We start from the raw sequence: 20,474 nt of genomic DNA on the forward strand, positions 1-20,474 counted from the left end.
ACACCTATAGGATCGTAAGCATCCATTTTTTTAAGCATGATAGGTCCAGGATTCACCTACTCACTTATTAGAAGGGTACATATCTGGATCTAAATACCCATTAGAAAAAGTAAAGTATTCATCCAGAGGACCATAAATTCCCATCGTAAAGGGAAATAACGTATTGAAAATTTTCATTTTTGATAATTTTTACCCAGTAGAGGGAACGACTTTCACTCATTCAAAGGAACTGTAAGTGTACGTAAGTGGTCCTCAATAGATATGAAAGAAACTAACTTACCCCACAGGATCATAAGCAAGTGTACATTAATATAGGACTATGAGCCCATCTTAGAGCATACAGGGTACATCATTGCCCAACTCCTGTCATTAAAAAAAAGGTACCACATGAACAATTATGTGATCATCGAGACCTATGAAAGGGGTTAATGTACGCCTCCATAGGACCAGAGTTAGGCATCCTTCCAAATGACCATAAGCCTCCATTGTACAGCATAAGTGGTGCAGGGTTCGGAAACAACGTGGAACACATTGGTAGGCATCTGGTCCTCGACACCCATGAAGGAATGATATATCCCTGAATATGACCAGAAACACTCATAATAGAGGACAAATATCGTGAAAACACTTGAAGTTTTCAGTTTTTGGTAATACTTTACCCATTCAAGGCAAGGAGCAAGGATCTCAAAAAATTTCAGAGGTATATGTTGAGGACCTGTAGACCACTTCCAGAACCAAGGTAAATGACCTGTGACACAACGTGACCGCGGCCAATGCTCGAGGTCACGTGACCTCGGTGTTTTCTGATTAACGGCCAGTTCCTCCATACATTGATATATAATTACTGAAAACTAAAAACATAAAGGTACGAATGATCAGGGATTATCAGCGACAGCCTTTACATAGGGCGATCGAAGGAACTGCCTGAGCTCCCCACTTCAGAGGACTGCTCTTTGAATTTTTAAAACGTATATGGTCAAGTGCGTCATCCAGTGCAATTACGAAGTTTAGAAATTCTTAATCATCCGATTACAGGTCTATAAGTAGCCTATCTACAGGATACCAGAACATGAAAAACATTGATCTAATGACATAGGAACAACACTAAGAATACCAGAGATTTTTTTTCTAAATAAGATTCCGTCCTTAATCAAATAATAAAAAGCTTGGCGCTTAATTTTCGGGTTCGTTTGCCATTTTCTAAGAAGGTAAAAATATCTGTAAAACTTAGTCCGCCTTATGCCGAGTCGTTTTGACGTATGATTAACATCGTACTAAAGGCCTGACTAGCGCAGGAAACATATGTTAGTCGGACTCAGTAGTATGGCTCTAATCACGCTTCAGAACGACTCTGCATAAGGCCCAGTATCTTTAGTTCTTCTAAGAGGTAGTTAGTAATCTAACATGTTACATTTGGGTGTATTGATAGCATATACAAGCGGATCTTTTTCATTTTTCTGTTCAGGGTAAACAAGAAAATCCGGAGATGTCTGTCAAATGTAGAGGCCGACGCTATCTAATTAGTATAGTAAAATGGTACTATTGCAGTTCCGAAATCCATCTCGCGAATTTGCCTAAGATAGATAAGACTCTTGTAGTCTGTTTTTAGGTTAAAATGTCGCCTACCAAACACCTCAGATTCTAAAGCATCTAAAGACATTTTCACCAAGTTATTCAATCCTGCGTAACTAGTTAGTAATCCTTGAGGTAAAACTTGAAACAACGAACCTAATCCAGGAATGGAAAATGCTATGGCGTGTTGAGAATTCTGAGACAGGTTTATCTGAAAGTACCAATTCATGAGATCAGATGCATTTGATGCTTAAGAGTCTTCATCCCGGCGAAATTAAAATACCGCAAATTTTAGAGTAATTATGTTATATCTTCAGATAGATAAAAGATAATCGAAATGTGGAACAAAGAGCGCCCTAGACAATATCATTTTACATGAGATACCGTTATCACGACTCACTTATCTACTTTCGATTTCGAGCCATTTTGAAAATCGGCATTTATTTTCGCGTTTCTAAACGGCTGAAAGCGGAAAGCCACTAGGTGACTTGTGATAACAATACCTCACGGAAAATAATATTGTCTTTTGTCGTGAAAGAATCTCGTGAATAGGCGGCATAGGAAAACCGGCGCTATCCTCTGGATTATCCATCTCTAATCCAATACAAATCGTTAAGCTTCCGATTGTTTTTTCGTGAGAAGAATGGAGGTACGCTGATATAAATCTAATTACTTTTTGCTTCGAGAAAATTTCAACCTTTTATCTCATACCTTTAAGTTAAAAGGGATCTAATATTGCCTCTCTGAAATGGAAATGTTGTCAGTCATTCTGATCTAATGCTCGTTCCCTTTAGCTACATTAAAATCTTCATACTATGAGAAATAATCTCTAAATTCTTCTATGACAATACAATTGTTCTTTCTATCATGAAACTGTGGGTTGTCAACGCGCCTTTTGTTAAAACTGCGGGGAAATCACCAATTTCCAAATTATAGGCCAAACCATTGTTTTTAACTGTATCAAATGTACAGTCTATGCCTATACCTTGGCTAGGAACAATTGGTGCCAAGATGATAATTTCTTCCCAGAGAAAAACTGTCAAGAGGATTATAATTCTAATGACTGGATTTGCGGAATCCATTTCAGACTGAATAACAAAGATTTCAGCTTTAGAAGATGTATTTTCATTAAGCTGCAGAACTTTTTGGTACAAACATGATCATTAAATTTAGAGAGACAGAAGTGCTTGACTTCGGCGCGAAGATTGCAGATTTTGCTGTAATATTTTTGCATAACATTCGCAGTTTCTTTCGCCACTATTCCAATTGCACGACTTTGAGGCAACGAGAACTCAAGGAACGACCATGAACGTGTCATCCGGACATCCAAATCAAACCTAGTCCATTCGATAAACATAACAAAGATACGTTCATGCATAAAAAATTAAGTGCCATGGACAACGGAGTAAGTCCCTAGGGCCTACCAACCCTGTTAATATATACAAAATCGTAGAGTCGCAGTGAAATAGCTATTGCATCAACACTATGATTTATAGTTCATTGTCTTGAGCATGAAACACGCTATCCAGAAGTGCTATGCATTGGGGCTCATAACGTACTTAACAGGAAAAATTGGGAGAATGTCGGGAAAATTCCCTCCAGAAATCCCTCCCATCAACTTTGGACCACTCCGGAGTGGCCCCGGTTAAAAGCACGCAATCCAGATGTATCTCGAAAAATACTATAAGGTGATAACAAATGCGTGTACCAAGTTTTGTATCGATAGACAGAATAGGTATAAGAGGAAAGCGTGTATTAGTATACAAGGTTTTCCCTCATATTTATTCCGTCTGTCAACACAAAACTCAATAAACACATTTCTTATCGCCTATAGTATTTTATTGATATATATTTGGAGTGTGTACTTTTATCCGGGGCCACCCCAGAGGGATCCAAAGTTGATGGGAGGGATTTGTTCAGGGCCGTACTGAGCAGGAGGGGAAACTGGGAAATTTCTCGGTGGGTCCTGGACGGTGAATTGTTTAGTGGGCCCTGAGCTTTTTATCGTAAGTAGCGGTAGATTTACATGTACAAAGAGGCAAACGTCACGCACTCCTCAAATATGGGAGTAATGGAATGATGACACGCCGAGTAACGCTAATATAGTCAGCTAATCCCAGACCAGCAGTTAGCCCATGATGTTGCGAAAACAGCCTTTCAACTTTTAAGGTGAAAATGTTTTTAGTAATTTTAAATTTTGGGGGCCCTCTTGGTCACGGAGTCCTGGAGGAAATATTGATATCTTTAGAGGTAAATCACAGAAACAATCACTATGTTACATGTAAGTAGGTTTTTAAATTATGTATTTTAAAACACGTGTTAAAAGCATCATTAGGGGCCTTGTGCAGATGCAAATTTAAGTCAAATTTCTTTCCGTTCAGCCAAAAATGCTTAAAGAAAATTAGTAAAATTCATTCATTCGTACTTTAAAAGGATTTACTTACGTATGGGTTTTCCTAAGCACTGCGTGGTTCATTGTGAGAGAAGTCCTTTGTAGGTCCATGTCTTGGCTTGTGCGAAATAGGTATAGTATACCATGCATTTGCTTTGAGTTGTGCGTACTGCCAATACACAGTACGTAGATGTTGGGGCAGTACATACATATGAATGGGCTCCCTAGAAAATACCTTCCGGTGGACCCCTAGGTTGCAGTACGGCCCCGGATTTTTTGAGGGATTTTCCACGACATTCTCCCAATTTTCCCTGTTCAAGTACGCTATGGGCCCCAATATACAGCACCTCTGGATAGATTGTTTCATGCTGAAGAGAATGAACTATAAACCATGACTTTTCAAGGAACAGTGTTGATGCAATAGCTACTTCACTGCGGGTCTTCGATTTTCTATATATATTAACAGGGTTAATGGGCCCCAGGAACTTACTCCGTTGCCCATGGCACCTAATTTTTTTTGTGCATGAACATATCTTTATTAAGTTTATCGAAGGGACTAGGTTTCATTCGGATGTCCGGATGACAGGTCATGTCCGTTCCTTGTCAGTATTTTTCCCAAACCTGACAACGTAAATATCTAAGTAGATAGTAACATGCTGTGGCAACATCTAATCGTTTCCTAAGAGAGCGGAAGAGACACATTCTTGATCAACTCGGAAGATGAATGAAAAAATATCCCTTAATTTTGAATTTTAATCTAGTTATTAAGGTATTAGTTTCAATACTATTACCCGTTGCGCCACGAATAATAGTTATAAAAATAAGTTTCCCTTTAGGAGGAAGTACTTCCCTTGAACAAACTGAAATCCGACTACCACAATCTAACACAGCTTTATAAATCCTTTTCACCTTTTTGAATTTTAGTACACGGAAGAATCCGGTCTCGAATGATAGGCGTTGTTATAGTAGTCCTGGTTGCACATCTCCCACAGTTTTGAGAATGTTTATCAACATTAAACCTGTCGGGGATTTACTTTTGTCTTAGATTGTACCATGTTTCATTCTAATGCTTTGGGATGGCAATGCACAAGGTGGCCCAAAAGTACGTGTATAGTCCCGTACTGATCTGCTCACTGTATTTCATATAATTTCTTATTGTTATCCATAAGGTAGACTAGCTTTTTATTTGTTCTTAAGATCTTTTTACTTACATGTTAAGCCTGGAACAGCCGACAAAATAAACCCATAAGCTAGAATATCATACCTGATCAATAGTGGGTTGTATACCTACTTTTGGGCTACTCTGTATAACAGTTTTATTTTGCATCGTTCTGTGACCACCGCTGTTTAAGTCTCGCTTATTGGTATGCGAAGTGCAAATAGAAGCTTTAGACTTGGTTACATTTGCGTTCTGCTTTCTATTTTTCTTTGAAACACTAGGGAAGGATGTCCAAGCAAAAAGAAACTGCTTCTTGACATTGTCTTTATTAATCATTTCCTGAGACAAAGTTGGGAGAGAACGGTGACCACTGTGTTTATTCGCCTCCGATAACTCATCTCTTACCTTCTGAACTGCAGATTTGTTTGTTTAGCTCCCCGTTATAACAGAATAAGGAGATGTAAGAACTCAACAAGTTATCTTGAGTACGCTATGGGCCCCAAAGTTTAGCCAAATTTGATATCGCCTTTCGACAACTCAATTCCATTATCTCAGATGTAGTTTAAATTTTGATTGAAGTCCTATAACATACAGTTGACTCTGCTATCTCGGAGGGTATAATTACATAATACGTCTACTGATGTGAAAGTTTTATTACAAAGAACTTTAAAATATTGGGGCAATAAAGGTTCAATCCGAAAGTTTAATTGCTGTTCAACAGCCGTCGTTTTGTCAAAACTCAAAAGTAAGTCTAGCTTCTTGTAAATATATGACAGTGTTCCTCAATCTGTTGCTCGCAAGCCCTATTATATTTTCACTTATTTGTTAACCATAAGCCCACCAAATATACTTTGTTTTAAAACAAATTCAAAAATTCATCAGTCCTAATGAATGCAAAAACCACGCCACAGCCACATCTCTTAACATGTATGGGAGAAAATTGCGTTTTTTTATTGCATTCTACTCGCAGATCACACTGCTGGATTGGAAACATTCGAAGAATTAAAAATATCCTCCCCATAATTGCCATGAAAGAAAACAGGGTACACACTGCGTAAGTGGTACCTACTTAATCACACCTGGAACCACCATTGTCTTGCATTGTATTAGTACATCTCGCCCAGAAACTCAGATAAAATCAATGCGTAGCCTACTTCAAAGTTTTAAACTCACAAACAAATATGTACAATATGGTGATGTAGTAGCAAAAGATGGTTATCTGTCTGTAGTTGCAGGTAAAATAGAATAAGAAGAAAGGCGAAATTTAATTATTTCCAACTATACGGAATATCCGGGCATATCGCAGAGAAAGTTATCCAAAGTTAAAACTCACTATGTGAGCAAATTTCAAACCAAATATTCAATATGGCAAACCATTTGTACGTTTGAACTCAAATAAGACTGCTTTATGAAAACTAACAGTGTCAATAGTAACATTTATACTACAATGTGAATGTTTTCGGAAACAATTACTGCTTCTCATTCAATCACAATATTCTTGTGCTGTTTTAGCGTGAATTAGATAGTTACCACTAGAAAGGCGGCATTACAAGTCTTTGAGATGAATGACATTAATGTTGTGTCCTGGAGTGCAAATCCACCAAACTGTCCAGAGATTTAGCGAGTCGAACGGTATTGGGCTCAAGGAAGGATTAAGTCGAAACAGTCAACCAATGTGTCCGATTTTTCTGAACAATGTAAAGTAGCCGCAAAAAACGTTCGACCGCAGTAGTACAAAAGTGCTCATGGTACACCTTGAAAGTTTTAGATTTTTATCGCAAATTTCTTCCTGTGCGCCATTCACAAATGTTTGCACTTTCTTTTGAAAGTACTGTCTCCGTATAAATTGTGTTCTGACTGTCTTCTTGCAACATTTCGGGGCGGGGGGGTGGAGCTAACTGATTAATTCTATGTAATGCCGAATTCTAATTTATTGAACTATTGTATAGAGAATATCTTTTATTGTTGTGAGCAATTCAAGATTAATTTCTTTCTTAAACAGTGAACATAGAGACGTAAAATTGGTTACTGCGTTGCTTTGCAGTACATTATCCATCGAAGCGTTGCCCCTTGGTTTACAAATGTATAATTTATTACGTATTCAAATGCTGTGCTATTTTATGATTATTTCTCAAAATCATATAAAAAAAATTGAGGTTGTAATTATGCCCAGTAGATACCAATGTGTAAATTGAAACATTTACTATTGTAAAATAATGTAAATTGTACACGCATTCTAAGCAAGTTGCTTGATGTTAAAGAATTGTGTAAAGTGTATTTCGTTTAAAGAAAAATTGTAATTAGATTTCACTTCCGTGCAAAATAGCATTGGAATCGTGTTTGATATCGTGTAAATTTCGTAGTTGAAAATATTTGCTATTGTAAGTTTGATTCTTCAAAGGTAAGTTCCCAGATAGCCTTAGTTCATGTGATACCACCCAACATACTATCTTGTACGTACTATTTTGTGTAATTTTTCTGAATAGGTTTAATAGCGAGAGAACGAGAATTAAATTTATAGATTTTATTACGGTTGCACTAAACACTGTAATAAAATAACTTCTTATAAAAAGATGATACTCTGTACTATCATTTGTGTGTGTAATTTTTAGATAGGTATCTAGTTTTGAAGGTCCATCAATTTTCACTTCACTAGGAATAATGTGTGTTGCTCCAGTTCAGGGCTGTTCGTGAAATCACAAATAAATCATTTCTGGTAGTCGTGTAAATACACCTTCCTGGTCCAGGACGAAGTTTGTAACTGTAAGCAGCATGACGAAAACGGAATGTGGGTTGAGGCCAAAGCCTGTGTGTAGGTAGCTACTTTGGTGTTTGTACGTAAAAGCACGTGTTGTGTTGATGTAAGCCGAAAGGCGTCAGTTTTGTTTTCTAGGGAAGCATATTGTATTGGGTAAGAAGCCAGGAGGTGTTACCTTGCTACAGGGTATCGATTTTCTGGGCTCTGCCCACCTCATCCTACAATGGTTCAGCTCACTTCCCCAGCAGGGGTGATTGAGTAGATGTAAGTTAAGTCGAGTATAGATGGAGTGAAAGAGAAATGTACGAATGACTTATTAATTATCCTTTGCCAGAAGTCTGTATGTAAATGTAACTACTAAAGTTTAGATCAATTCAGATAAGTCAATCAAGCTAGTGTATTTGTGTATTTTAAAATTTAAATGTCCCTTAACGTGTAAATTATAATAATTTTAGAATGTTATTTCAAGAGTTAACAAAAACTGCTGGAAGATACATAAGCTTAAAAATCGTTCGTTTGAGTACATTATTTATGATTGCAAAAAATGTTCAAGAGTTCCAAATATTCCTTGTATTTATAAGAGTACCTCGTAAGTTGTGTATACTTGTAAGTTGTGTCACTACTACTATAATATTGCATTTGCTGCAGATATATTCTTATTATCGAGAATACGCTTGAAATCAATTAGTCTGAATGGTTTTGTGACTTTAGACAACGAAGTACCCAAAGACGCGCGTTTTTTTTTTTAATAAGAGGAGACACCGATTCCAGGGGAACTAAAGACCAACACACGAGTACAGTCGCAAATAGACATTTTGATGCACACATGTAACAATACATATAAAAGAACAGTTGTTTACGCACATATCTTGATTAACTACAGTAAATAAACTGTGGTACTGTAGTTTTTAATATAGATAGATTAAGCACTACAATATGTGAGAGCAAGTTAGTATGTTTTTTAATAAATATAGAATTAAATATCCATAATTATTTTTGTTTAATAGTATTTTTTGCATTAATTGGGAAGGTACATGACTATATTACAGATCCGTTCCAAGTGAGACAACTTCACTGTAACTACACTCTCACACTCTATAGTTAATGGAACCCAAGGGGTCATTGCCACAGAAGGAAAATCTTAAGAATTTGATGGTATTCAATAATATTGTAAAAAGTGAAAAAGTTCTTAGTTTTTTTCCTAGGCCAGGAAAATTTTAACATGAAAAAGAGCCTTTTGATTTTATAAGTTGTTTGTTAAACATTTGTTGCAAAACTAAATTTGAGTAGTAAATTTTATACAACATTACCATGTTCTTCCTATTTTATTCTATTGGGTATCTACTGGTGTCAGCGATGGAATTGACTAATTTCTCATCCGTCTTCAAACATGCACAAACAAAACAAGAATTTGTTCTTGTATGCAACAAGTCGCGAACTGAGGAAAAAACATTAGGAATTAGTATTAAATGTTAATTACGCCAATAAGTGAAATCTATTTCAATCCCAAATAATGTTTCTTAAAGCATTAAAGAAAAATTACTGCAACGTTTATCAATAAAACACTTTTTTCTCAGAAGTTTTTAATATTTGGCAGGGACATACTTTAAAACAATCGGGGACTCCAGAACTAGCTTGTGGCTAGAAATACGTATAAAATGTGTAAATTTCGTTTAAAGTTGTATAAATGAACAAAATTTTTCAGGGAATCGGAGTTTCGAAGAGGAGATCGGACCTCCCAAACTATGCCCTTATTATCAGGGAAGAAGCAAATAGATGCGCAGACGTAAAAATTTTCGTCTTAAATATGAAATAGTGATTTCTCCGGTGGAGCAATTGTTAAACTCATCGCCTTGTCTCAAGATCGTTCCGAGTTCGAGCCCTGGTGGGTACTAAAGTGGTTAGAAATCTATATTAAACTATAGGTCCCTAGCAATGTTGAATCCAGACTTTATAGTCATATAGTCACTGGGGCACTTAATAAGGTTCAAGGAGAGTTTGAACACCATTACTACATACACACACCTTCTTAACTTATGAAACTTTTTATGCATCTCAGGGCAGGGACACCAGAACGGTAACGGAATTTCATTTATTTTCACTTCAAATTAATGTATATCGTAATTTGATTTAAATGTACGATTTTTATTTAAAAAATCAGGTAGCAAATCTTGATTTAAGACTGATTTAAATCAATCCACCCTGTAGGCGGGTGACCAGTTACTCTTAATAACATTGTACCTTATAGATGAATAATAATATAGAAGAAAGCGGCGGAATGGCGTATCTTTAAGAATGCTACAAAGTCGTGAAATTGTTTTGTGCGTACGAAATTCAAAATTTCGTCATATATTTTGTGGTCCTGTTGTTTGTACGAAGAGTGAGAAAAACCCTGTAATTGTATTAGGACAAAAATGATGATGGAAGATCCCGCGTGCGGATAATGGCACACAATTCAAAAGAATACACACACATTAGTAAGTAGGTTTCAAATTGACATTATATTAAAGCCCATATCTATTGATACAACTAGAAAATGAGAATACGGTACATTCTGGGAATTCACCAATTCCAAAAAAAAAAAAAGAAAAAAAAAGAAAAAAAAAGAAAGAAAAACTAGTTTCATTTAAACATACATTAATATAAATCAAGAAGTGCAATATAAATTTCTTAGGTTCAATGATAATTCTATTTAATATAAGAGGCATGAAAAATAGAGTATACTCACTGTTAACAGATCATCTCGTTACCAGGTCATAACGGAAAAGCCGGTTAAAACTAAAATCATCATTTCTTAGACAGAAAATCGTATAACATCTCCATAATGATTTTTTAAAATAGGCTTACAGTACTACAATTAAATAAATTTCGTTTTCAAAGTAAAAAGTTTCAAACACAAATTTCTTCAGTGACACACAGTTGAATGAAATACTGTATACCACCATCTTGAGCAGTTTCCTGGGTTCGAACTGTTTTGCGTTACTTCTAAAGTCTCACGAGCAAGATCATTTACCACCTGCAAAATTCGATTAGGTGCAAGAGAGGAATTATAACTATGGATCAAATAGCACAAAGCGTGACTGCACAACATACGAAAACACGTGCTTAATAGTAATTTTACTTTCAAAATTAAAATTGACAATTATATTTGCTTAATGAAAATATCTTTTTTGAACTTTTTTGACTGAAAATATACGGGATATTATGAAGTGGAAGATGTAATAAAATGTTGTTCTATAAAAGATAACAATGGAAACTAAGCTTTAAAAGATTGAGGTATGCTTTAGTTTAACATTTTGAATTATTACTATATATATATATATTCATAACTTACTGCATTTTGTCTCCTAAACGAGACGATAGATGTTACACACATATGTAGCAGACACACTTACATCGCGAGAGCTTGGTTTGGTAATACAAGAAAATTAGATTTTTTTATTAGTACTGTTATTATTATTATTAATAATAGTAATAGCTCTTCTCTAATGCACAAAGTCCTGTGTTTATTTCTCAGTGGGGAGCTTTGAAATTTGAAGTCATGCAATGGTTCGATTTCAGCTTCAACTGTAACGGATCACCAGATTTGAACATCCCACTGAACGCGGTTTGAGCACTGTAACGTACAATTTATGGGGCTGCGCGCGAAGTCGTAGATCAGCTAGAGTGTAGTTTGTATTTAGTTGCTAACTGCACCTCTAAGAGTACCAATATAGTGTAAATTTAGCTTCGTAATATACAACATTCGGAAAGTAGTGGCGTTTTCTATTACGAGATGCACACCAAAATTACGTGCCTTTATGTTCTAAATTTTAAGGACAAGAAAATACAGCGAAGTAACCTGCGTCTGTTTCTCAACAAACTCTTCCTCTTTATTGATACGCAGTCGTTATTGCTCCGTCCATTTTGTGTAGCATGTAATATAGTCATCTTTAAGTGTATATTTGAGATATTTTAAAATAGTACTTCCAAAGGGTGATCAACAGGCGAAATATCGTCCTTGATGTTTGGAACAATGATCAAGTCACTCAGGGCTAAATCTGGTCAGTAGGATAGGCGTGAAAAGTTAAATACCGTGGTCGACCAAGAATGAGGTGACAACATTAGCATTGTGTGGCGTTGCGTTGTCCACATGGAAGATGAAATTGCCATTTACCATTTCTGATCGTCTCTCATTCAATTTTGGCAAAGAATTCTCTATCCAGAAGTGTACGAAAATACTCGCCCGTAATTGTATATCTTTTTGGAACAGGACAATATCTCTCCCTGGGAAATGTCAGAAAATAGCGCAGAGCACCTTCTCATTGGATGCCACCTGACGAAAATTGTGGAGAGGAAGTGAATCTGTGTTTTTCATTGAATTGACTGCCTTTTTGTTTCTGGGTTGAATAATGGAGTCTGGAGTCTGTAATTCATCCATTGTTACAACACTTTCGAGAAAGTTGGTCCCTTCCTTCTGAAGCATGTTAAATTTACAACACTTGATCGAATCCTTTCCTATTTTTGATCGTCATTAAGTATTCGTCGAACCCATCGGGGAAAAAACTTTCCTTATGTCTAATTCGTTTGTTCCCATTGTTAGCCCCAGTGTATCACAAATCTGCATGGTGACACGCCTATTTTCCGTGTTGAAATTTTCAACACGGGCAATGTTAGCCTCAGTTGATGCTGTTTTTGGACGTCCTGACTTCTGTTCATCTTTCACACTCGTTCGCCCTGCTTTAAACTCACGCACACACGCACTTCCTAACAATGTTTTCTTAAAGAGCACTTATAACCACGCACACATCCTCCTATTGGCGATGAATATGGGCTGCACAACATCTAGCACCGGTGAGGAATTTCACAATTACTTGTTGCTCTTTGACCGAAAATTCCATTTCCCCAGACAGATTCAGGAATATACCTTTTCTTATTCAGGCACTGTGACTCAACTGCTACAACGCAGAAAATAAAACCTACACTACTTAGAGACGAAGGATTAAGGTTTCCGACGCCGCACTTGCTTTTTTTGAAAAGACAAAGAATGTGTACTTCAGAAAAAACGGCGCATGTTTTTGATGTGCAGCTCGTATATGTGGTAGTTAAATGTTTACTACTACAATATTGTTTTTTTCTTTTTGATTGAAAACTCATATGATACTTATAATGGTGAAAAACAAATGAAATGCTTCAGATAAAATGGCATGGTTAATTAAACAATTTAATTTTAATACACGCCAAAAAAGAGTTTTTATAGACGAAAACTTAAATGTACAATCAGTATTTAATAATGCTTATAATAGAACAAGTAGAAGTGCCCATTCTTCACACGAGGAGAACAAGGTTTAATGAATATAAAATCTGAACTTTGACTACTCTAAAAAATTGTCCCTTTTTCTTCCCTTTTAGAAGCAGAATTTTCGAAAACTCTGCAATACATGTTTCTCATTTGATTATTTGATCAAATGTCACGCCTACAACTTAAGCGAATACTCACATTAAGCATTTCCTGAATAAAGAATCGAAAATTTTACACATACACCGAGCATTATGTGGTGTCACCGGCTGAAACATTGTCAGCCAGAGTACGTGATGGGCTTTTGTGACACGAAGTTTAGTATTTTATTTTAGTGTATAAAGGTAAGGTTAAGTGCAGGTGAGACTAGTTATACGGTATTTGAAATATTGGTGAAATTTTCTAAGTAATAATGATAATTTAAACTTTCTGACGAAACCATGAAAGACAATGACCAACCACATAACTCATGTTCAACTGGGTGATGAGTGGCCAGTGCATCGGTTCGCAGGCGCCATTATTTTTGACTTTCTGTATCGAAGTTCAGTACTTCTTGATTCACATAGCTCTTCCAAGTGTTTCATGATGCTGGGTCAATCCTAGAAAATTGTAATGTTCCCGACGAGGATAGACCAGGAACCATGCACACCGAAGTTTCGCACGCTAACAATGCAACTAAACCGGAGCTAAATAATAATGCAATCTCTCTCTATTCGCAGCCGAAGATTGTAAATTGTGATGCTTATGGTAACGAAAAAGATATGAAAAAGATCAAGATACGTCTAATCTGCTAAACTCTTTATGTAGGGTTAAGAATAGATCTTATGGGAAGTAAGTTTTTAAACATGTATTTGTAAAGTTCGTTTTTCGTGATAGATTATCTATATAGAAGTCTTAACATATATATTTAAAAGAGCCACAATTGGAACATACTAAATGAAAGCAGAATGCATATCGGTATCACTGTACTAAAGGAGGGAAGACTGAAACGGAATCATCTCCCTGCCTAGCCGTTGATATTGACTAAACTTTATTATTCTCATTTTCCTAACTGGATGCACACAGTTGTTGCTTTCCTACGATAGACCAATACAGTGTTGCATAACTATCTGAGAGTAATCTTATTTTTTTCTTCGTTTTTTTAAAAAAATTATTTCTACTTTCAAGCGATGATAAGAGAGAAGGACGTATACTGATCTTGAAAAATATCGAATTCGAAATTTCATTTGTTTCACGCATTTCATGGCCTCTACATGTCGAAACACGGGTTTTGGGGGGTCTGTCTCGATGTAAATACGTAGAGGCTATACCGTTCAATGTATCGAGACCAAATTTAAAGCGTAAAATAAAATTCCGTAGGAATGTTTTTCAATTTTGCTCCAACCCCTAAAAATAAGGATAGTTCACTGAAAGGTGAAAGTTAAATTTGGCAATTTTCCCATAAACTGCTCTAACGATTTCGTTCGTATTTTATAAACCAATGTTCCAGCCGTTTTTCTAGGAAATATCCAGAAGGGGTAGTTTGTTCTTGCGGGTGAATTTTGCAGACTATTTTCTCAAGAACTACACAGGCGCTTTTATTCTTATTTTGTACATAACTATTTCATTAATAACCTGATAATATGGCATAACTCGTTGGTCTCGAAAACGCCCGAAAGAAGTAATTATTATTGAGGATGAGTTTTTCTGAGATAATTTTCTAAAAAAACTACTAACGCGACTGTTCGTATTTCATCAATAGATGTTTTATTAACCTTTTTAGAACCAAAGGTTCAGGGGCTGAGCCAGCAGTTTAAACCTCCGAAGCTCGGCTTGTAATTAACCTAGAGAGATGATTTAGCGCTCTCTCGCTCTCGCTCTCTCCCCCAGAAAGGATGAAATTTTCCAACGGTGTGCATTTCATCCATATCGGGGATCCCGCAGCGGAAGGGTAAGGGAAAAAGTTGGATGTTTTTAGTTCCCCTCAGAATTTGAGGGTTGGAAACTCTACCCCTAAGGAGCTATATGCATGAAAATTGACATCAATACAGATAAACTTAGTAGCTTGTGATACCCTGTGTATGACCATTGGAGTTGCGAGGGGTGAATGGAAGAAGTATTGAATATGCCCTTTTTCAGTGTATATTTTTTATAAAAGAGAAACATATTACTTGAAAATTGTGGGGCGCTGGTATCACTGTTTGCCATACGCCGGAAAATATGTCACATGTACATCGGACATTCGGAACAATCATACAAAAAAAAATGAAATGTGAAGATAAAATAGCAAGGGAGAAAAATATTCGCAGCCCTAGCAACGCATCTATCACAGAAACATGAACGGTAACTCGTTGAAAAGCTTATGGGACACAGATTCCAACAAGATAACTTTTGCTCCCGTGTCCAACCCGTAAAAGAAGAAAAATACGTAATTCAAGAAAGTCGGGGGAAATACACTTTTTCGAAATTTGAAGTTTGTGGGGCTCTGGCAACACTGTTATTTGTCGTACGCATTGGGGGCACAATCTCGTTACAATATGTGTCCCATAACTCTCCCAGCAAGGTATGGCTTATGTCTGACAGTTAGGGGCATCGCTAGGGCTTCCAACGTCAGGTAGACCAAAATACAACGGTTTCTGGGTGTCGGCCCGTAAGACTAAATTTCTCACGTTAAATTACAATGTTAATTAATACTTACATTCGCCAGTTTAAACAATTTTATAGAATAGAAACATGTACGGTAAGGATTTTACGTTCATTTGTAATATTAATGATTGGTAATATCTTTCTGAAATATAATAATACTTAAGAGCCTGAGTTACTAAAAACAATACAAAATTTACGATTTTTCTTTTGCTTGTTTATCCATAACCGAAAGGAGATAATTAAATGCAACTTACTTCAGTCGTAGATAATGTTATTCTGCAACATAAAATATGAACCTAAAGAATTTTCAGTGTTGCAATCCATAGAAATTACAATGTTGCCAGAATAACATTTCCCCCAAAATGCAGCGACTAGAGGAACGAACTCAACTGTATTTGATTAAGTATCATGCTGTTTTGGCATCTTGTGAACTACTTTTTAAATAACGTTATTATTTAATTTTAATAACTTTACGTTAAAACTCATTTCATTTTGTCTGTAGCCAATAACGGTTTCAAGCCGATTATATCTTTCACAAGTAGCTACCTTACCATGTTCTCACTAGTGTACATTAGGTTCTCATGACTTTATTTATTTATTTATTTATTTTCAAAAAAGCTACACCTGTTAAGAAATCTTTGAACCAACGAATTCATATCAATGTGCATTTCATTACGTCTTACAAATATATACTTATGGAAACATAATCTTCATCGTTGTATTTCTCGCAAGATTCTAGCCCAATTCGATATAATTACATGACCCATTTCCTATTTAAAAAGTCGAGCGAGATAGAAGATGGCCGACTTCAAGGTGGGGCCATTATATGTACACACTGAAAAAGATTTCTATTTCGTCTCAGTGTCGGTTAATGTGTGTTCTTTATCACATTACCCGTTTTACAAATAAAATGAAATTTTCAAACTTGAAACACATTGTTATGGCTTATTTTGATCAATCAGGTTTTTGGCCACTGCGGCCGTCTTTATGGACGAAAGCACTTTAAATTTTGCTTACGCTCGTTTCTTGATATTCCACACTTCTCTGCCAAATGTGGACAAGAAACCAGATTTCGACATCGATAAGTTTACTTGTAAGAGAAGAAAATTATGAAATATTGGTACAAACCTTCTTGAAAAATTTATAGGCACAAGGGAGGAACATGTATTTTAAAATTCATTCACTGTGTGCATTTCCATTTGAGTTATTTCTCCGAAAAATTAACTGCTATAAGCAATGAACAGGAGCGTTTTTCACCAGAACATTTTCCAGATGGAAAAACGTTATAAAGGAAAATGGGACCCGTCCATGCTGAGAGATTACTATCAGTTCCTCCTGAAAGACCACTCCATAACATAAGAACGGAAAAATGTTTCGAAACTGTCTTTGCCGTTAATCGTTTTTCTTAATCAAGCTTATAAGTGAACATGCAGGGTGTTCCGGGGATAAACTGACACATTTATCATATGTGTTCAGGATCAAAATACAAGAAAAATGTTTTTCTGCGACTTTGGTCGGAAACAATCACGGAGAGAAAGCTAATTAAAAGTAATCACTGGAATTGGTCATTCCCTTTACCCTGTTATTATCCCTATATCCGTGACTCGTTTGCGTTTTCGTGCCGTGAACACAGTAGATTGGGATTTACAGTTATTTTATCATTGAATTATAATTGAGGAGTTCTAGTGACCAATAAATATAAACAGTGTGTCTGAAATATGAAGTCACTGATTTTTGAAAGAATAGCATAAAGTGCAGTACGAAATGTCATTATAACATCAGGTCAAAGATTATCTTGTATCATTGAGTGTGACTGAAACAATGAAAATGAATTCATTTTCTCATTCATTCATTTTCAAATATGCCTTCAGTACGGACGACTTTTCAAAAGAAATTATACGCAGGTCTTATGTTTTATTCAGTCATATTAACACACAGTGCAAGTAGAGCCTATCATTTTAACTTAAACTAGCTGAACCTGCGCTCTCTACACAGTGCATCATTCGCATATGAGCATAAATCTCCTTCTCATTCCTCACAACATGTCTCTTTACAGCCACAAGTGAAAGACGTCTTGATTATAAACAAAATCGGCAAGGAGTATCACAAAGGGGAGATTTTTTCGATTATTTTTTCTCATTATCTTTTTCCGTTTGCAAAATTTAAGCCTACTTCCTGTTGGAGTTTCTAAGTCATGTATGACCAGTGTTTTCTTTCCTCTTGCATGCAGTATGTAATAAGTAAATACATTACATACATAATTAATTATAATGTCAGTTATATATGGTGTTCATTAGGCAAAACATTCCAAAAATAAAGATTCATCTTAGAGTGGAGAAATGGTTATCCTTCCTTTTTCAGTATTATTTGGTCAGGAAACAAACGCCTGAGACATATTCAACCCGTATACACAACAATGTGATGTTGGAATATATAATGCGTAGTATATGATGCTTTAGTTTTTTTTTTATTATTATTATTTATTTGCACACTTCCAGTGCACCCGTAAAAATGTAATAAAGAAATAATGGCCATGTTTTTTTAATATTCAATTAGAACTGGACGATTTATGCAAAAATTGCAGTCGATCACTGAAAGCGCCATCTTTCTAGAACCTATAGTTTCCGAGATCCCATTGTCGAAAGAATTGGCCACAAACATATAAACGTCCACAAACATAGTTTAAAAGAACTCCAAAGATGAATGCAAATGAATTGTGCTGCCATTTTGGAGAAGGCTTATTAAAATACAAAGGCTTTGAATAATAGCTTTAAAACATAAACTTTATAAAAAAGATGTATTTAAATAATAATTTATTTAAAGTACATATACTTTAAAATATTGTCTTTCTTAAACGTGAAGCCACAAATAGCCGTAAGTCAAAGGTTTGAAATCCAAAGTTAAAGGTTGAGTTAAAGCTTTTTTTATACGGATTCACTGCATGGATAGCCGCACTCCAGCGTCACTATGAAAAACTGAAAATGCTAGAACGACATGCCATACGAATAGCCTACAGAATAAAACGTCCTAGTCCTACTCAAGATCTTAACGAAATTATGCCTTTTCCACATCTTCTGTTTCATCTTGAAGCTTTACGGACGAAGTATATTACTAACAGATTCGAGTCCCGGCATCCCTTACTCCTCACCACAATGCAAGCAGACATCCCGTTCAATCCACCTCGCAAATTACTGGATACACCTTTGTCGCTACTCTTTGCACTTTACCGCTATACCCTACCTCCTGATCATCCGGATTTAGACGCAGTTGCAGCTTTTTCATCATCCGTCGTTCCTCATATCGCACCTTCATTTTCTACACAATAAGAACCTCATGTCTTAACAGGGCACCCGTTTGTCTCCATCACGTACAGAGTTGGAGACAAGATAACATTCATTTGTTACACTATCACGTATGTGTTGTGTTGTGACAGTGCACTTCATGTTCCTCTCTTCATTTACTTCTCCCATTTTTTCTTTTTTTCAAATAATGATAAAATAAAATAGAACCTGAATAAAATGATTAAATCCCATTTAATGAAAATAAAATAGAACATCCTGCTGTTACTTTACGAACATCTCATGGCCCATCAAATGATAACTGAGCTCCAATGAATTATCTGCATAATCTCTTACCGCACAGATGCGCAATCTTCTAACGGTTGCTGGCTTTTGCTGACATACGGGAAAAAGCTTTTTTGTAACTTTTGTAGCATTTTAATAGATAAATTTAGATTGCAATATAACTTTCGAAAGTCAAATCGTGTAAGGGCAAATTGACGAAGAAGCTATGACATTTATAGTTATTATGACGCATTTAAGACGTTATTCTCATACATTTTCCATAATATAAGGATTGTTGGTAGCTTCTGCTAAATGTACATATACAGTGTGTCCGTCAAGTTGCGCAACCCAAATTTGATTGCATATATCTTTTGATCTAAGAAAGATAAAGACCTGAGACTTGAAACAAATATAAGCATGATCTATGTAGATATTTTCGAGATCATGACCAATGCTGGAACTTGTAACATTTTTGTGTAGTAACAAAATAAATTACTGTAAGCGTAAAATAAGAAAAAAAATGTGCAAAATAAAGAAAATCAATATTCAATTGCAGAAAACTGATTTCCAGTTGGTGAATTCCTATGTACATGTACAGTATGCATCAACATTTATCCATTGGTGTGGAAATGTTTCAATGTTGATGCAGTGTTGCCATATAAAAAGGCTATTTAATGCAAGTCCGTAAAATGAGCTTTTTTATTACAGAAACTCGGCCCCTGACAAAACTGTTGACGTAAAATTACTACAACAGGTGTGTTTTAGGTTAATTCATGATAAGCAATGAGAACTTGCACATAATTGATAAAATGAATTTTTATTCGAAAATTTGTGATATCTCAAATTTATCAATGCTTACACTTGTTTTAAGTCTCAGGTCTTTCTCATTCTTAGATCAAAAAATATATATGCAATCAAACTTCAGGTTGCGCAACTTTACGGACATATATATATAATAGTATGTTCTACATATCTTGGTTCAGGTTAGTTATAAACCTGGGGCCCCGCATCACCTAAGGCCGGGCCTGCCCTATCCAAAGATCAATATTTCAGAACCCTAAGGTACTCACGCGACAATTTTTATAGAGGGAGTTTGGCCACGGGCATATAATTTAAAGTACTCACTA

At 35.8% G+C, this 20,474-nt stretch overlaps 1 protein-coding gene across 6 annotated transcripts in view; it reads left to right on the forward strand.

Moving 5' to 3' along the window:
* LOC145673727 (serine/threonine-protein phosphatase 4 regulatory subunit 1-like) overlaps window positions 1–20,474 on the forward strand; it is a 608,213-nt gene that overhangs the window by 520,686 nt on the left and 67,053 nt on the right. The gene's annotated exons all lie outside the window — the stretch shown is intronic.

This window comes from Thermobia domestica, chromosome 17 (genome assembly GCF_964235325.1).
Source record: "Thermobia domestica chromosome 17, izTheDome1.hap1.1, whole genome shotgun sequence".
In the NCBI taxonomy this organism is placed as follows: domain Eukaryota; kingdom Metazoa; phylum Arthropoda; class Insecta; order Zygentoma; family Lepismatidae; genus Thermobia; species Thermobia domestica.